Source organism: Otolemur garnettii, unplaced genomic scaffold, assembly GCF_000181295.1.
Source record: "Otolemur garnettii isolate 467f Iridium unplaced genomic scaffold, OtoGar3 scaffold00036, whole genome shotgun sequence".
Classification (NCBI taxonomy): Eukaryota; Metazoa; Chordata; class Mammalia; order Primates; family Galagidae; genus Otolemur; species Otolemur garnettii.
In genome coordinates, this window is record NW_003852431.1 from 1,751,426 (window position 1) to 1,766,366 (window position 14,941).

Consider the following 14,941-nt stretch of genomic DNA (forward strand, 5'->3'; position numbering starts at 1 on the left):
TACAAGTGCCTCTTTTATTGTGATATAAATTGACAGACTTTCAATCTTTTGTAATATGTTTTGGAAAATGATACTTTGTTTAATCTGAACTTATTTCTTAATAAGTCAAAAGTATACTAACATTTCTGAGAGAAAGACTGCTCTAGCTGAAAATAGCACCATAGAGAGCTACCAGCCAGGTTGTGTCATCATGAGTTACAGCCACACATCTATATACTGCTGCTATTTCTCTCTGATCACTGCAATGAATTACAGTAATACACTCGATCTTGATAAATGATCTCCTCAGCTTCTGCTTAAATTAAACCGACTGCAATCCAGATGAGTGCAGCCACATATTAACACCAGGTCCACCATTGCCTGTCTCTATCTGGGTGAATTATGGAATGGTAGTGCTGGCTTTATGCATTGATTAACATTGCTGCTACAGCTTTTTCACAGATCAATGTTCAAGTGGAATGAAAAGTAGGCTCAAACATTCTGCTGCCACATTTCATGTTGTCATCATACAAATAAATGTGTAGTGTTTAAAATCAAATTTCATAAATAACCTTAGACATAGCCACACCACAATATATTAATCTCTAATTTCTTTTACAATTACTCTGTTAAATATAATAGTCACAAATATAAGTAGGGATACCTATGGAGTGATGACTGTCACTTTATGTATTTGCCTGTTTCTTGAGGGTCTAAGAAATACTCTCAAGTTGAATGTTTTTGCATAGTCTATGATATCTTTTTTGAAGACCCAGCCCATTGTGCTTAATTTCTTATTAAATGCATGACATACACTCTACACGCACACATACACACACACACACAAGCATGCACACACACACACACATACACACACACACTTCCCAGTTGGGTAGCACTAGTTCTAAGTAAAATAATGTTACATATTTCAGAAAATGAGATGCATTCACTGTGTCATATTTTCACTTTGTCCTTGGCTTGCAGGAAGCTTAGAAATGGATGAAGTACTTAAACATGTAACCAGAGAAGCCTAATCTAATTGGATTATCATTTTACACTACTCTCTATTTTGATAGTGCAACTTTCAAAATCCACCTCAAAATTGCCTTAAATTCCTTACACAATATTTGGATGTAAAGACATTATAATTAAATGCATTATAAAGATTCACGGCATTTGCCAGGAATACATGATTTCTAGATAGGAAACCGTATTCATGATCAAAATTGTATTTATATAATAGTAAAGTGATAGCATAGGCATTGGAAATTATTTTCTTATGGTATATGTTCTACTCTGTATGGCGTTTATATTAAACTTCTTCTGAGAGCTTTCAAAATGTTCATAAACTAAGGTTAAGTGCTAGGAAAGGAATGGGTGTAATTAAAAATACATAAATCCGAGATAAATTGGGGTTTGGAACTTTTACAAAGCTACTTGCTACGTCACTCCTGAAAAGGCAAATGAAGCAATGACTAGTACACGGTGGGACAATGACCTATCATCAGCAAATCTCCACTCTTTACTTGGGATGTAACAGTAACGAGGAGTAATCAGAGCGGGTCCCTTGAGGAGCGAGAGGCTTAAAGTTCCCACCCCCTTACACAAACGTTCTTGTAATTTTTAAATATGCATATAAATAACAGGGAGGAAATATGTGCATGACATATGAAAATGTTAAATATTTTCCTTTTGCCTGACTTCGAGAAATAGAAAATTTGCGATACAGGAAGTAGTTAACATTGACATTCTTCAAGTGTTCACACACATAGATTTTTTAAAATCCAATTATAAAAAATAGTAATCTTTGATCATATATGATACAGCCAGCTTCCCTGCAGACAATTCTTATAGGTCAGTATAATGTTCCTAATTATTATTTGGTACAAATAATTCATTTGTATGAGATTTATCCATTTGTTACCATCAAGTGCTTTATCCTTATAATGTCTGTCCTGTTTTACTGATTTTTCTAGACTTCAACCTACTTTCTGGTGATGCGGTGGTCATTCTCTCTCTTCTGTATTCACATATTTTCTAAAATAGAATTAATTTCCACTACAAGACAAAGAAATCCTCACTAATTAGGGTGGTGCCTGTGGCTCAAAGGAGTAGGTAGGGTGCTGGCCCCATATACTGGAGGTGGTGGGTTCAAACCAGGCCCTGGCAGAAGAAAAAAAAAAGATATCCCCACTAACTTACTTAAATATGACAATAATTTTGAAACTGGGGATCTGTTGTTTGTGTGGCCCGAGCAGAGGCTCTTTGAGTTCCCCCATGCTTCCTAACTCACTTTTATAAATAGTTGAGTCAGTAGCAGGGATCTCAGTATCACACATGCAGAAGGGAAGAGAAACACACTTGATTTCTTTCTCCAGTGAAGATGTCCCTACCTTATTTCTGAATTCGGCCTGTATGTCACGGGGTGAGCAGCAGTATATGACAAGGGAGAAGTTGATTGTGAATTAAAAGTGACTGGGTGTAACCTCAGTTTATATACTGGGCCTTTACAGCACCTGTCTACCCAAGGACCTGCCTAGGGATTTGGCTTTGCCCCCAAAACTAGACCCCTTCCCACCTTCTGTGGTTACTCATTTATTTCCTTGGTTTATAAGTCTAAGAGAAATTCTTAAGTTCTTTCTTTTGTTCTTCTCAACATATAACTGTAAAAAAAAATGTTGATTTGACTTTGCGTATTTGATAGCTTTCAAATAGATTTACTCGTCTCATTTCCAAATATCCCTATTAATTCAGGTCTGTAAATCTATTCTGCCTCTTAACAGTCTTAAACAGGTTTCCTGCTTTAGTCTTTACAATCTAAAACACAATTTTATTGATCAAATGAAATCATTTATTGTCATTTATTGATCAAATGTCCTGGCATTATAGTCTAGTATTCTTGATTTGCTTCAGCACAATGTAGAAAGTTTCAGTTTGGCAAAGAAGTACTTTTTGGAACTTTCTAGTAGTTTAAGATTAATTAACCTGATTATTAAATTATTACTGAATATGCAGCATTATTTTGAGTTCACCAAAAATGCTTTTTTTTCTCCATTTGTTGTTACTCAGTACCAGTACATTACAAATTAGTAATTCAGATAATACAAATATTTTAAAAACACAAAAATTAAGCATATATTTCTTACTTCTCCATTCTCCCCCACACTTACCACCCTGTCACCTGCTCCTATTATAAACCTGCCCCATAACTTCTCTGCTTATGAATATATAAGAAACATTTCAGATTTGTGCTATTGAAATGTCTCTAGGCCTTGTAAGTTATAACTTTGGAGGGCTTTTATTTTTTTTTAGTTTAATCATTTTTTTAAAAATATGTGTCAGGTTCAAGCTTGATCATTTGGTTTTATCTCTTTAATTTGTTTCTTTCCTGCATTCTACATGTTTTTTGTAGCTTTTATTAATACTCACCTGTATGATTGCAAGGGCTTTTAAAAATTCTTGTTGCTGTGATTCAATAAAGACACCCTACTGTTATTAATTAAAATCTAAAGTTTATTCAAATTTCACTAGTATTCCCAATAAATATCCTTTTAGTTCTGAGATCTAGTCTAGTCCACCCCACTGTATGTTGTCATCATGTCCCCTTAGTCTGCTGTGACCTGTGACAGGGTTCCATTTTTTTTCGTGACTTTGAATGTTTTGAGGAGTAATTGTCATGTTTTAGAGGATGTCTCTCTATTTGAGTAAGGCTGATATTTTCCTCACGATTAGATCAAGGCCTGGGGTTTTGAAAATAATACCACAGGAGTTAAGTACTTTTCTATTACTTTAAGATACAACTAAAACCTCCATGACCTGACCAAGGTAGTGTCTATTAGGTTTCTGTGCTGTAGAAATGTTTCATTTCCCCTTTTATGCACTACTAGTCAGAATCTAATTAGTAATATATCATACGCCACACCCCTGGCACAGGGGAAGTATCTGTGCAAATTATTGATTACTTGGCCTTTTCTCTAGAGAAGATATTGATACCAGAATTTTTCCACTGGGTTATTGATCTAGGGAACTGAAGAATGAATTCACAGGCTGTAAGTAAGTGAAAGCAAGAGAATTTATTGAGAAAAAAGGAAATCTTCCAGCACAGAGGGAGTCCTTCATGGGTTGCCACAGGAACTCCTCCATCCAGGGGCTTATATATTTTCCCATACATTCCCTTTCTGATTGGCTCATTCTATATGTAAAATAAAGATCCTAATGGTACAAATCACCATCCTTGCTCCTGACCTATGGGATGGCCCCTCACCCTTTTCCCTGGCGCCATAAATTTGTGGTGCAAGGATATTTTAAGCTCTCCATTTCCTTTCCCGGGGACTATGGCATATGCTGACCGCACAAGTTGTGAGGCTGTGGCCTCCTGCCTCTCCATCTCACCAGCGCCTGTTTTCCAGTTCCTCATTCTTGCCTACCATACCTAGGGCCTCCCTTCAATGTGTCCCTGTCTCAGAATTTATTTATTATTCAAGATTTTCATTAAATCAGTATGAACTCATAGATATTCATTTTATTCTTTTGTTTATAATCTAATACTTAGATATTAATTTTGTTTTCTTAAATTGTTCCCAATTTTCCATTGTGAACTCTCTCAGTTTGGCTCCTGATTTCGTTGTCCTGTGTTTGTTTTACATGTTCCTACCCTTTGTTTTCTGATACTTCCTATCTGGCAGCATAAAATGTTCAAACTTACCTTGTATGAAAGCTCTGGCTCTCCAATAAGCCACTTCTGGGATTTCTGAAGATCAGACAAGGAAATTTTTATCAGAGAATGGCATTTCGAACACAACGTCTGGGCAGAGACTGTGATGCTACCAGTATGTCATTGTTTCTAGGCCCTCTCAGAATCTTTAGAGAGAGAGAGAATAAACTACCCATCTAAACATGTACCTACACATGGGTTCGCAGTGACATCTGCTCCTCTAATCCAGGGCCAAATCCTTTCTTTTCAATTAATGCTTGTTGCTCTATTTTTTTTCTATCCAACACTTTTTATTACAGTATTTTTAATTGCATAGATTTATACAAGATAGTGCCTAGTATCTTGCAATGCAAACATATCCTTTCTCCCTTTGTATTTTATCTTCACTATATTTCTTTTTACAAAGATCTGCTAAGCCTCCCCTTTGAGCTGATTTATGCTTACTGAATTATTTAATGTACATTTTTAAATACGTGTGCATAAGAACAGCCAGAATCATTCGTTTTGTTTAAAGTTTCACAACCGTATTTTGCTGTGAGTATTATAATGCCACCCTCAGGATCATATTACAGATAATATCTGGAATACTTTTCAGATTAGGGATTAATTTCATCTTGGAACAGTGAAAAGATCCTCGTGGTACTGATTCCACCAGCAGAGTCTGGTGCTTCATAGCGGAGTCCCAGGAAACTGTTCTTCTAAGTGTCCACATCTGTTAATGCACCAAACATGATGTAAAATATTTAATTTCAGATGTTTTTGAAAAAGACTAGACAGAACAAGCAATCGTATAGATTCACCACATACATTATCTTTATGAAAGCAAAATATACATGTGTGAGCTTCTTTAAGCTTTCAAACAGTAGAGGTTTTTTCAGTTACTGACACTCAACACAGGTTATTTAAAAAGTGGCCCATGAGTACTAACACCAGAATGAGTGAGTGTTAAAAAGCAGGTCTCATTCTTTTATATGTGAGATGTAATCCTAGCTGTTAATTCATCTGACAGCGCCAGAGACATAGTTGAAAGTTTAACAGAGACCTTTGGATAACTAGTGTCTTGGAAAATCCCTACATGAGGATGCTGGTAGGACTGGATAGAAAAAAGAACACAATTAACCCTTTAGGAAAAACACACGTGAGCATGTCAGTTATGACTAATTTACTTTAAAATTATTTCCATGTGATCTTAATTACTTAGTTTAAGTTTTAGTGAAAGACCGTTTACAATTTGAAGAAATTGTACTTTCTTTTTTTTTTGACCAGCGCTGGGTTTGAACCTGCTACCTCTGGCATATGGGGCCATCACCCTACCCTTTTGAGCCACAGGCACCACCCAATTTGAAGAAATTTTAAAAACAAAAATTATCACACTCTAGCTAGCATTGGAATTTAAAAATTAAAGTTTAAAATTGGATTTAATAACATTTTTACAGGTATTACATTTTTGTACATTGTATGTAAGCTAAACTCATTAAGATCATAAAGTTCACTTTTATACTATAGACCTCACAGACAGAAATACAGAGAAATTCCAGTGATTTAATTCACTCTCGGTATTTAATTAAAACACCTAGTGACATATATTGAGAATTACTCTTGTCACTTCATGGAGACATGCCTATATAACACTGACATTATAAATGGATTATAAGCAATGAAAACATATTCTCGTACATTATAATGTCTGAATTTTACTTATTAAGTTTTATTGTGAATTCTACTTATTAAAATATATTAAGAATAATTTTAATGAACCAAGAGCATAATCTTATTATATGACTACCAGGATTTTCTAAATGCATTTCTTCTTCAGGCTGAATTCACGTTGCATGATGTACGTATGACTCTTAAAGATATAGCGCTGAGACTGGATAATTAATTCTTGTAAAAAAAATCAGGAAATAGAAGGGGAAAGGGAGGAAAAGGGATGAAAGAGATGGCTGAACCAGAGATTTAATAGGGTAACTAAGGACTGTTTGGGTTTTTTAGAAGATTGTGCCGTGTTTGACTCCACTTTTTATTATTACATTGAAGCACAGACACAGTTAAGTTACAAGTTAACCTATAAACTTCTTACCTACAAAAAATAACAACAAAGTCAATTACCCTGTTGGTTTTATTGCCTTTTGGGTGATTAAAAAGCTTTTATCTAACCCAGAACACTTATTCAAATATGCATTTAAAAAAATATAACCTTTCTAAGGAACAATACAATACCTTCAAATGTTCTTGGAACCAATTTACCATATTGCTGTTCTCATTCTTAATTCACAAACGAAATAAAATCTTTCACAGTGTTCATTAGATTTTTTTTTTTTTGGAAAGCAAGAAACACTTCAGGAATGGCAGCACAAGGAATAATAAAAATCTGTCGCACTCTGAAAGTGGTAAGAATACTGGAAAAGGTCATCAGAATCAACATTCTCTCATTTTTTTGAAATTAGCAAAGGTTTGTGACAATCTGAGGAGTATTTATTTGAGAGAGAAAACCCTGGATCTCTGAGAGAACAGTGAGGTTTTTGATCTTTGCACTTGTCTGATTACCATCTTCTCCTCAAATCTAAAATATTCTTGAAAATCAGCAGCCTCACAATTGAGGTAGCTGTGAAACCAAGTAGCATTGCAACCACTGGAGTGAGGAGAGTGCGTTTGAAGCCCTCCCAAAGCTCCCTTCACACAGAATCACAGAATTCTCACCAGTGCACTTGTGTGGAAGCTCCATAAAACCTCTGTTCTTAGGCCTTGCTCTGTTTGAATTCAGAGTTTTTATGTAGAAAAAACTCCATTGCTAGGGATTTTGTGGGAGGAAACCACTGGCAATTGTTTAGCAACGCAGCTCGCTACCTGAGGCAGCAACAGTACCGGGGATAACAAAAAGCTGACCAAATAAAAACGAAAAGGAAAAACTTGGGAATTAGATGTGCTCAGTGGATTTTGAGAAGCACTAAAAACTATTGGAAATCTCGAAGGCATGCTCATAGGTATGGTTGAATTATCTGACTAACTCTGAGGCTTAATTTTAATTTACTGTGCTTTAATTCTGTGGTAATTTATAATATAATATTCACCACAAGAAGTTACTGAAAAATATAGCATATGTTGGAATTACAAACACGTTAATTAGGGTGTGAAATAGAATAATGCGATGAGTTATTTAAGCAGTATGTCAGGCAAGAACTTGTTGAGTATAAGACATTTAAAATAAAGCCTGTAATCTGGACAAACAGCCAAGTCAGGAGTAAAAGGAAGAACGTTCCTAGGAGAAGGCGCTGCTCGTGCCAAATTCTAAGGTGGCAAAGAGCACAGTGTTTGTCCTCCAGAAGGCCTGACCGGACACCAGTCAATCACGAATGAAGTAGACAAACCGAACCCATGTACCCCTAATATTCTTTTTTTTTTTAAATATAATAATATTTTATAGATATTTTGGAACCCCAGTATTAAGACTACAAATATATACCAGCCTACCTCTATCACCAATAATTCATACTGTTTCTTCCTAATGAATTGACCACTACATTTCCAAAGTTCTGAAATAGCCAACAGACCATAGAAAGATAATTCTTTAGGTGCCTGCTTGAAACCAACAGCTTCAGCAAACTGCTGGCCTTGATTCAGGGCCAACCCCCTAATATTCTAAAACTGTAAAAAAGATAATTGCAAAATTAAAGATAAAGTATCATAATACAAAGTAGGAATTACAGACAGTAACTAAATAATCAGTGTATCAAGTCTTTCCGTAAATTGTGACACCTATGTCTGCACTAACCTTCTTCATTTCCTACTTACATCATCAATCTGGATGAACTTTACCACCAATTTATGTAATTTCTTTTATGGGATAGCTTCAAAATAGATAGTATCTTGTTGATTGGACATGTCAGCACGGTGATGCCCTTTACATACCAGTCAGCGCCAGGCGGGCCGGAATTCTGTCTCTCACCTTTCATCATCACCTTATTGAATACGTTCGTGACATAAGCAACAGAAACCTGCAAAGGGCAACTAGACTGAAAAACACATTTAATTTTTCACCTAAGAGAAACATTTCACAATGTTAAGAATAATAGTTACGCTTTATTATTCTGTCTCAACAATTCTCCTAATTTAAAAAATATCTTTTTGTTGCTGTTGTTTAGCTCTAGAAAAGAAACAGATATTGAATTAATAGGTCAAAAAAGAGTTTCCACTGAAAGCTCAGTGGAAACTGAGCATTAATTGAAGATACAACCTGTATTTTTTCAGACCAAAACTGACAAATATTTTTCTCTTCCTTTTATTATTTTGCGGCATAAATGTGACATGGCTATCACTTGGTAAAAGGGATAGGACTAGGTGTCTTGTTGTTTCCTCCATTATTATTATGCATTTTTTGTGGATGTGACTTAGCCAAAGAAAATAAGAAATTTCATAGAAATTATTAAACTCAAAAGTCTGTAGGAGTAAGGAAAAAAGTGTTAGTAGTGCTAAATTAAGTCAAAGTCTTTCATTTGTACATGTATTTTTAGAGATATGCACATTTAGAGATATGCACATTTTTAGAGATATGCACATTTAGAGATATGCACATTTAGAGATATGCACAAAATACCTAATGCATAGGTATTTTTAGAGATATGAACATTTACCCCTACATTTTTCTTGATATTTTCAAACGTTGACTTGTAGAAGCAGAGGTCGAAGTATATTAAAATCAATGTCTTCACTTATTTATATGGCAATTGATTAGTGAGCTCCTAATCAGCAGAGGACTTTGCCAAATGCTGACTGCCCTTATGTTTCCTAAATCTACGGTGAATGAAGAGTAAGGATTTTAAAATAGTTTCATCTTTAATTAATGAAAATCCACTGAATTTCAACAAGCAACTGAATTGTGACATCCTTTGAGAAAAGTGTCTCTCTTATCATTTTTGCCAAGAGTGACTACACTATCCTAACGAGTTTTTGTAACATCAAGCTTATATTTGTCATCCATTGAACCACCAGTAGAAAAGAGACATTTTATTGCTAATATTTTACCCGTGCGAGTTGTCTCCGGTATGAACTGGAAGTATGTTCTCTAAAGAAGAGAAAGTTAAAAGTTTTATAAAATGGAAAAATATTACCTATCGCTCTTGGAGAGAGTTCCTGGTCATTCGTAAAGGTTTGAGGAGAGCGCAAGCTCTGACTGGTGAGCAAAAGACAAGGGCAAAGTTAGTTGTAGCAAATATCTCAGAAGCTATAGATAAAAGTGAGCTCAGGTTACAATAAGCAGCTTCAGCAGTCAGGCTTGCAGAGAATTATGTTTTTTGGAGCATTATTTTGTGCCCTGAGTGTGTTTTCCCCCTGGCTACTTAACTCTGTTTTACTGGAGTATGATATGAATGACCTAATTCCTATGATTAAATTTCACATATTAAATTTAGCCCTTTCAACTCTACACGGGTATTTATAGAGTCTTTAATATATGCAGACCTCCATAATACTTCTGATTACATTTAACTCTTCAAAGATAGATATTGTACTTTATTCATTTTTATAGCCCATTTCACTTAGCCGAGTGCTATTTATTGAGTAGGTGATTAATAATTACAGAAGGTCCTCAAATAATGTCATTTTGTTCAATGCATTTTGTTATAAGATTGTTGAGAAAAAAAAAAAAAAAGAAAAAACCTGACTCTAGGCCAGGCCACTGTTCATGTAGATGTTTGCAGAGTCTCCGCTGACCGTGTGGTTTTTTCCAGAGGCACTCCTGTTTCCTCCCACATCTCACAGCCCTGCACATTGGGTTCCCTGATGTGTCTCCATTGTCCCAGATGACTGTGTTGGTATGCAGATGTGTCTGTGACCACACTCTGCAATGGAACGGTGTCCTGTCCAGCGTGGGTTCCTGACTTGCTCCCTGAGATGCCCAGATATGCACCAGCCACCCAGGATCCTGCAGTGGAATAACGAGGTAAATAATTATTTTACTTGCATTTATTAATATTTCTTAAAAATATGTATATAGCTGGCGTTTATTTCACTTAATATTAGAAGAGTTTGGGGTCTTTATTTAGAAATTTAGTGATGCTTTTGTGACCAGAAATTTGCCATAAGGTGTTAATTCTTATCTATAGCAATTAACCTAGGGTAAAATTGGTTTCCTTATACATCCTTTCACTTAAAACCAAAGTTTCCAGCAATCTATGGATGACCTTAGATTTAGCTGATGTAACATACTTACCATGATCACTCAGGGTAGGGATTTAACATTTAAATGCATTGTAATCAGAATCTATGGATGGAGCATTCTTGAGACATGTGACCCCATTTTAGGAAAAGACTCTATACAAAAAGATATCACACCAACAGATGTCAGATGTTTACACACTGCAGCTAACCAGAAAGGCCATAACTCTTTACTGTAAGTCTCCATCAGAGAACTCAAGGGTCGTAGAAAGAGCACCTGGCCAGCTGTGGCCATTTCTATAGGGACTATTCAGCAACTCAGCTGCTGAAGACTCCCCCAAATCAAGAACCTTTCCTGACAGAATTCGGGCAGTGTTGTTGAACACTGATCAGAACAGCCCAGGGCCCTCTGTCCACATCACTTTCTTGGACTAGTTTTTTACCTCGTTTCCTAAGCCCCTTTCCTCTTGATGTTAAACATTATTATGCTTGATGCAGGAATTTTAACCTGAAATATTTATATATTAGTTAAGTGTATTACAGTGTGTGGTGTGACTAACTTTAGTGTGGCGAGAGCCTTCAAGTCCATGGCTGGAAGGAGTGAATGGGCAGCACTGAGAGCTGCCTTCTGGTGCCCTCCATGTAGCTCAAGCTTTTAGGATTAAAATAGTATCAGTAAAAGTCTGACATTGTGAAAGACCAACAGAAATGGATCTGCTTATCTCTGACAGTGTGCCACTCTCGTCATCCTCCTACAGACTGTACATCCTCAGGAGATGGGCCAAAACCATTCCGTGGCCAGTAGTCCTACATTAAGAAGAAACTATTCATGGTCTGAAGTAGCTGGCCTGTCAGGTCCAAACCAAAAAAACAAGAGCAGGTGCTGGAAGCATGGGGGGAAGTAATGTGAAGTGAGCCAGGGTTTTCCTGTTCTTTGGTCCAAAGTCAACCTTTGACAAAAATCTAGTAATGATTAGTAAGCAAGAAGGGGTGAAAGTTAATGGGATGTGACCATCCTCCTCTCCTGCCATATCCCTGAACTTTAAAATTTGGGGGTTTTAGCCAATGGAAGGTTGGATACGTTGCTGAAGAGGTTTTGGACATTTATTTCAGTCCTCAACTTCAATGAGGACTCACTGTATGTATTGCTATTACAAATGAATTTACTTGTCTATCTTCCAGATATTGAATTACAAATCAAAGAAAATAAATTTGAAGTCTAATATTCTCTTATGTAAGCTTTCTTAAATTTTAACAATGACAGTATTTTATAATTGTTGTTTCTGTATGTGTATTATGAATACTCTTGGATTAGCTGTTTTGTGAAATAAAAAGGCCATTAAACTCCCCCTAATTTTTGATTCTAGGATATTTGCAAACTATACTGTCAACAAATGTTATTTGTTGTAATACATACCTCATTAATAATATCATTATTATTAATGGAATAATCTAGAACAAATGAATATTTTTCAACCACTTAAAAATTCAAATAAATAATGTAAAGATATACCAGGCTGAATTACGAGTATTTTATACTGCTTACATTCTTTTCCATTTATTTATATACTTCCTCTCAAATTTGAATTTTCTATATTTAAATAGCTCAGAAATATGCATCAATTTAAGTAGAACATTTAATTAAAGCAGTATATATTTTTTCCAAATATGGTTTGGAACTTATGTGTAGAAGCATGGCTGTTTATTTGTTTTAACCAGGATGGAAGGCAGAAATTCTTTTCCAGCATGTTCCAGCCCTGGAACATCTTTTTGTCCCAATTATCTTATGGACCTATCAGGACAGATCAGGGCAAAGTGATATATGATAGGTGAATAGTATTAGAAACCCTGACAACTACATGATAAAATAAAGTTAATTCATAAGGTAGTTCAGAATAAGCCACTGTGAGCAGATTTGAATAAAGTGTAATGAGATGGGGGAAAAATCAGAGAACTTGGATCTAATGATAAAATACAGATAATTGCTAAAGTGGTTCAGAGAGGAAAGAAAATCCTAGTAAATCAATACACATGTGGTATCTCTCCTTAGCTACCTGATTAAATTACAAGGAGAACAGATACTGAATTTTTAATCCATTTATCTTACTGAATTTCTAGAAAGAAGAAAATTAAAAATAATTCTAACTTCTATATGATATTTTCATGAAATAGTGGAAGAATTTATAAGATTTATGTCAAATATAATTTCCTTTTTTCTACATACATGGAGTAGAATTGCCTAAATTGAAGCATACAATGCTGGCATTTGACATACATGGTTCAGCTTGGCAGCATAAGAACAAACAAACTCTCCACAGTGAAAATAAACATTGACCTCCACAGAGCAATCTTTAAAAATATGTAGGGAAATTACCTAAACCTTCATAAAGAATTAAAATCATACATTACTAAATTAGTACACAAATTATGAGGTTTCATTTCATAATATTTTTTACAATTTTTAATTTAACATCACAACAATGAATAGTTGTAAAGTCAAAATATAATAAAATCAGATTCATGAAAAGTAAAATAAATACAAATTTTAATGCAGCAATAAAAATAATACATGTTGAAGTTAATTAAGGATTCATTATAGATTAGATGTAACAGACACCACAATATTTATTTTCCACAATGTTCTCAATAGGTGATCATTTCTACTTATGTATCTAAATTTGATAATTGAAAGCTTAAAAATCAGAAAAATGTAACACCATATAACTTCTTTTATGTAGGAGCAATAAGTTTTAACAAGGATGTTCTTAAACTTACTTTTTCAATCCATTATCATCTACAACCACTGTTTAATGAGTTTCACACATAAATGACTTGCCAGCATATGATAATCATCACTTCAGATTACACTGTGGTGTCATTATAAATGACCATCCTACAGGGTATCCCAAAGATCACCTTACATAGAGAAAATGGGAAATTGCAGCTAAATGTACCTTTATTTATGAAATCTTAATTACAAAATTTTACAAAGAGGTGGCCAACATGTAGAGAACAGTTGATATCGGAATTTCATCTTCTCTTCTGGCTGGTTTGCTAAATCTGATACCGGATTTCAGGTTTTTGGTCTAGATGATTCAAAGAATGAATTGAAGGACCACAGGATTAGTAGCAAGACAGAATTTATTTACAGAAAAGAATACAAAAACACTAAAGTTTCTGGTAGGGAGAGAAAGCCCTAGTCGGGAAAGAAAAGCTCTCTCCGTCTCTCTCTGTCTAGGGGTATATATAGGTGCATGGGTTCCTTCTATATGAGGCCAGGAACTGAACGAACACAGTTGCGGAACGAATGTACTAATGAATGGACACAGTCCATTCACAGAACTGGGGCAAAGTGAATGAATGTATTAATGAATGGACACAGTCCATTCACAGAACTGAAGCCTAGGAAACTTACATGAAATTGACCTATGTATAGGAAATGGGGGTTCCTATTTAGGCATAAGTGTAAAGGAAAGGAGACATCAAGGAGTCGGTGTCTCCCCAGCAGTTGTCCAGTCCCTTTGGCTACTGGAGCCTCCAGTAGGGGAGGGAGCCCCCCCCCCCTTGCCCATGCTCCAGTCCAGTTCCTTGCCTCCGTTGGGGGAGGGAAGCTCCTCTCTCTTGCCTACACTCCAGCCTGCTGGTTTCTCTGCTGGCTGCCGCCACCAACACCGCCAAGACCGAGGAGGCAGGTTCTCTAGCCCCGCTCTGCTGAGCTGGCTGGGGTGCCACCTGTCCCGTATCAATATGAAAAACTTATATTAGCAACTTCCATCCTCCTCCAATAAGGGTCATCATGATCAGATGATGGAAAAATAGCTATCATGCTTCTCCAATTTATGAAATTTGTTAACAAAGAGAATCATTCCGTCCTGCAATAGTAAAACAGGACAAGTGGGTGGAGCTGGGGCGGGAGAGGCACACAGGCTGCCTCCGCCTTAGTGGTGTTAGTGCAGTGGCAGCAATCAGCAGAACCAGCCAGCTGGAGGGTAGGGGGACCTGGGTGGTACCCCAGAAGGCTCGAGTAACCGGAAGGTCAGACAACTGCTGGGAAGACACCAGCACCTTAGGTTTCCCTCCCCTTGCACATAAGGC

At 36.0% G+C, this 14,941-nt stretch overlaps 1 non-coding gene across 1 annotated transcript; it reads right to left on the reverse strand.

The window, feature by feature from the left end:
- Nucleotides 1–8,183: 8,183 nt before the first annotated feature.
- On the reverse strand, nucleotides 8,184–8,320 carry LOC111725306. Its single transcript, XR_002773396.1, has one exon. It is a non-coding gene; the product is annotated as a small nucleolar RNA SNORA2/SNORA34 family (small nucleolar RNA).
- Between the last annotated feature and the right edge of the window lie 6,621 nt (nucleotides 8,321–14,941).